This window comes from Pinus tabuliformis, chromosome Q, assembly GCF_031772625.1.
Source record: "Pinus tabuliformis cultivar Carrire ecotype Pingquan chromosome Q, CPIR1, whole genome shotgun sequence".
Taxonomy (NCBI): domain Eukaryota; kingdom Viridiplantae; phylum Streptophyta; class Pinopsida; order Pinales; family Pinaceae; genus Pinus; species Pinus tabuliformis.
This window is the reverse complement of record NC_142296.1, coordinates 436879160-436884637: the sequence shown is the minus strand read 5'-3', so window position 1 is coordinate 436884637 and position 5478 is coordinate 436879160. Positions and strand designations below refer to the sequence as shown.

Genomic DNA, 5478 nt, shown 5'->3' with positions numbered 1-5478 from the left:
TTCCCAGAGATAAAATCAATCTAGCGGAGTGGGCAATGCATTGGAAAAGTAGAGGCATGCTTGACAAATCTATTGATAGGCATTCTTGTAGATAGCATCAACCCAACTCCTGAGAATGTTCGGATAGATGGCTGGAAAGTGTTTGGCTGATCAGGGATTGACAGGCCCCACCATGGGTGATTGATGTGGAACTTAGAATATGCCCTTCAACTTCAGGAAACTGCGATGCTGGATGATCCAGATAAAACATGCTAATCGCATTTCAGAGATTCCATTACGCTTTTCTCAGAAGGGCATTTCAGTAGTAGCACTATAGAGAGGGATATTGTTGCTGCAGGTGAAAAAGGTTCGAAGGTGTGAGTGCAAGTACATCTTAATATCTTTATAGGAGGGATTAAAGCAAGGTGGGAAAAATTGGTGAAACTATTCTAAGGGAATTGTGGGAGGAGAAGTAGGCCTACTGGCTTGTGGTTGATCGAGAATAGTGGTTTATTAAGAATAATAGAAACAATGATGCAAAGCTGCATCAAATGATCCAGAAATTTCCCTGAATATAAATACTCAATAAAGAATATAAAGAATAACGATGTTCAAACAATGTAGTGCAGAAAGAACATATAATTTGTTCACCTGAGACTTCATAAAGCCCTCATTAGTGCGCAGATTATCGGTACTAATATAAGTTGCCTCGGCAAATTCTGTATCTACTCTGTCTCTGTCTCTTCGCAGCTTGCGAGAGGTCTGCTCTGCGGAACGAATTCTGATGCCATTAATCTCAAGAACGGTTGACATGCTTCTAGCAGGAAACAAAATCGTAAAACAATCTGGTGCACTTTTAAGCAAACAGGAGTTCAATCTTAAGTATATCACTCTGACATCGAACCATGCATCTGTTACTGATTTCCCTTGAATCTCCATCGATACAGAATTGAAACAATTGAGGCTTTGTTCGATGGATTTACATTATATAAACATCTTAAAGCGTGTATTCTAATTGCAGAGAGATAATTGAACAAAATATGATCATATTGAAAGAGATGTAATACATCTCTTTTATATAGGAAAACCCTTTTTTCAGAAAGAATAAAGGAATAAAAACCCTTACATCTTCTGCAATGATCAAACTGCGAATCTGCAGAGATTCTGGCTCCATAGCAAAGGCAATATGGCACTAGAGAAAAGATCGAAGAATGGGAGCAGGATTTTTGGCCCCATAGATTCATTTACAAGGAACTCCGCATCGCCACCAGTGGATTCAGGGACGAAAATGTTTTGTACCAGGGGGATTTGGGAAGATTTATATCGGCATTCTCCCTAGCAGTGGCCAAGAAATCGCAGTGAAATGGATAACGAAAGTGTTCAGGGAGGGAATGACAAGGTTAGTGGGACGCATGTAGCACTGGAGCCCGGTTCAGCTGCGGGGATGAAACTATTCATTGTTTACGACCAGATGCCAAATGAAACGCCCAAACCGTTTGGGCAACCCCTTTGAATCAATGGCTGAAATTGTTGCAATCGTCTAACATATAATCGTGTGGCTTACAAGGATGACAGGTGGGCAGAGAGGGGAGTTGATTTCAGAGGGAAACGCCTTACGGGTAACTAGCATAGATTCATTTTAAATATGGATATAACATGAGTTTAGAAAGATTTAATTTCTTCACCTGTAAATCTTTTTATTAGTCGATATTATTTAAATGTTCTATATAGTTATTTAATTTTTTTTACTTTCAGATCTTTTTTTTTAATTTGGTGGCTATGAGCAAAATTTCAACTTTGATGACAGAGGGACAGTTTTACACATCACATTGGGCTATATAATGAGTCTCTAGGCTCAATGACATGGAAGAGAAAGTTGTCATATTGTCCACATTATATCTACATGAAGGAGATGATGATCAACCATATTTTTGAAGGGTAAATTGCCAAATGGTGCTTGTAGTTGAAGGAATCATCATTGCCATGAAAGGCTTTTCTTACAGTTAGTGTGAGAAGCTATTTTTTTTTCTTATTGAAAGAAGAGCTATATATGTGAAGGTGTACACAATCATTGCCAACAATTGCTAACAAAGTTGTTGATGAAATGACCAAAGCTAAAGTGGATTGACACAAGTAGTATTTTTACTATTGAGAAAGTGCTTAATGTGTGCATGTGTTTTTACTATCGAGAAAGTGTTTAATGTGTGCAAGATGGTGAAAACTTATTATTTTTGTCTTTAAAATTTTAGATGAGTATATTGAGTCTAGGTATTTCAATATAGGTATAGTTTTTTCAATTGTGGTTCACGGTCACTGAGTGACCACTACATTCACGGGCAATACTCTGGGAAGATCCACCTGAAAGGGTAGTTCACGGCAATAATCTGGGGGTTCACAGGCAATAATCTGGGAAGATCTGCCTGAAGGGGTAGTTCACAGGCAATAATCCGGAAGATCCACCTGAAGGGATCTACTCGCCAACCAATATGCCAGGCCTAACCCCAAGGGCATCGACAAGATTTGACCCCATGACCTCCCAATTGGCAAGGTACTTAGCAACAAGAACTTGACCAACTAAGCTATCCCTTAGAGGCTAGAGCTACTCAATATAGGTATAGTTATTTGTTAGAATTAGCTACTCTTACAAATGACAAGCAAAGTATTGGTATGCAAGATGAAAATTGAACAAAGATGCAAATTTTCTAAATGAAGAGGCCTAGTATATGAATAATTATGGAGGAAGATGACATTCCAATCATATATGTCATGTGTTATTAACTCTTGATGATGTATGTTACTATGTAGTAATGCTGCAATATTTTGTGACGTAAATGTCATTCCCTAGTCTGCATAGTAAGAAGTGTTGTAGTTGGAAGGGAGTTCTAGCTACATGGTTTACCCCATGTACTATTTGTTGAGTAGTGCACTTGTTCTTCGATTGGCATGTGCATAGAAAATGTAAGATTGAGATGAATATATCTTGTATATATAATACTTCCCTAGAGAACTGACAAATACAACAGATAGTACCCATGTATCTTAGTAGATGGAAGTAGGTCCATATGATGGTAAATCAATCAGTGTTCATGGTCAAATTGATGGTAGGCCTTGTAGTACAATAGGTTTTTGGCCAATTTGAGGTATCAGTGGTACATATTTTTTCCAATTGGTACGTGATGACAATTCTTCAGATGAAGGGAGGAGCATGGACACTTTTTGGGATGGAAGTGGGTTTCGTTGTTCTCGCTTGAGAAAACCAAGATTGGTTGTCTGCTAGATTTTTGGAGATAAATGAAAAAATTGCAGCAGGGAGGACAAAAAGGTCCTCGCTACAAAAAAAGATTCGTTGGATCTTTGTCCAAGTAAATTAAGTGGCAATACTTATAGCAGAGACATCAAAGACCATGCATTTAGAACCACTATGGAAACAAAGAATAATGGCTGTGGTAGTAGTAGAGATTAAACATTGGTGGACAAGATTGTGTGGTGTCTTGAATAATAACAAACCCATGTTCATATTTTAATGTGAGTCACACATTGTAGCAAGTCTATAGTTTCATGTTTGGCTTGATGTAGTGGTCCTTGAGATGTATGTACCTAGTATCTCCATGAATGGAGTTTTCCATTGAATGTACCTAAGTCAATTGTGATGTAAACCTAATGAAGCATGTGTAACCGGTTAGTTAATGGTAATTTGAAAACCACTTTGTAAGTGTATGTTTGTGGTAAGCTGAAACCACTTGATGTGTTGTTTATGGTAAGTAGAAACCACACAAGGATGTAGTTTCTTGGGATTGTGATGCAAGAGCATTGAGAGCATGGTTGAGTATAAGCTGATAAAACCTCAGGTATGGATGAGGGTAAGTCAACAAAAGCAAGAGCATGGTTACGACTGAGCCAAGAAAACCCAGGATGATGATGATGGAGATGTAGAGGGAGTTAAATGTACATGTACATGTATGAAGGTACGATGGTTAAATGAAACATCTACATGAAGGACATCCTAGTACAATGATGGTTGCAACAACTAGTTACCTGTACATTCTGTTGGATGGTTGTTCCTTTATATGCATGCCAACATTTTGATAATGCTTGAAAATGTTAGGTTGGAACATTGCTAGACTTTACTAATCAAAATTAAGACAAGCAGTTGTTAAGAGGGAGTGTTAGAGAATGTAACCCGATCTAGTTAAGTTGAAAGATATTCTCCAACTAAGTAGCATTTATATTGGTGTGTAGTTGAGAGATTTGTTCAACCAAGTTTTTTTTTTTTTTTTTTTGGTGGTTCACAGACACTTGCAGTCACTGGGTGGCCGCTAAGTCCACGGAAATATCTAAGCTTGATTAAGGGTATCAAGCCCCGCAGCCAATAGCTAAGCCTAACCCCAAGGGCTTCGGGGAGAATTGACCCTGTGACCTCTCAAACGGTGAGGCACTTATTTGACCAGTTGAGCTAACCCTTGGCACTATTCAACCAAGTTGTTTGTGGGATCAAGATAATTTCTCTATGTCGAGAAAACATTCATGTATTTATATTGTAACATTCATGTATTTATATTGTAACATTATTCGAGGGGTTCATTGAAATCGCAAGTTTGACAAGGGAACTCTTTACAATATAAGTGACAAAAAAGGTTTTTGAGGGTGCTGAATCTATATATCCAATCAAAAAACAATTTAAACAATACAATTCCAGATTTAGCCACACTTTTTTCACTAGATTCTGAAAAAAAGTCCATGAAAACTCCAAAAAATCACACTTAAAACTACTTTTTCTGATATTTCAATTTAAATAATTAAACTAATAAAAATTGATTAATTAATTTAATAAATAATATATAAATATTTTTATAAAAACTATTAAATATCCATATATAAAAATTGTTGAATCTGAAATGTTCCAGATCTAACCATCCAATGACATTTATAAATCTCCTCACACCAAAGGTCATTTATAATTCAAAAAAGGAAAAAGAAAAGCAGGGATGAACGGAAATCTCTTCCTATTTTCAAAAAACACAGCTAAAACTTATGAACCAGGACAAACGGAAAGTCTGCAGTCTAGAAGGTCAACTTACTCCGCCGCCATCTTGAGTCACCACAAATATAATAGTCTGCAGTCTAGAAGGTCAACTTACTCCGCAGGGATGAACGGAAATCTCTTCCTATCTTCAAAAAACACAGCTAAAACTTATGAACCAGGACAAACGGAAAGTCTGCAGTCTAGAAGGTCAACTTGCTCCACCGCCATCTTGAGTCACCACAAATATAATAATAATAATAATGTTCTCGTACAACGAATATAGTGTTTCTCTTTTACTTTTCCTCTTTCCCATTCCATTTCGTTGTTGTTGTTCTCTGTTTGCGACCCTCCCACTTCATTCCCCATAGGTGGTCAACACAGAAACCAAGACTGACTAGATTTGCATTTGCAATTGCATCCGCTGAGACTCACTCCTTCCTCCCTCCTTCACTTGCACTTCTAGAAGCATCGGGAAA

The 5478-nt window shown here is 37.5% G+C and overlaps 1 pseudogene; it reads right to left on the bottom strand.

Moving 5' to 3' along the window:
- The window catches only part of LOC149220091 (receptor-like protein kinase THESEUS 1 pseudogene), a 14726-nt pseudogene extending 13808 nt beyond the window's left edge, over window positions 1-918 (bottom strand).
- Between the last annotated feature and the right edge of the window lie 4560 nt (window positions 919-5478).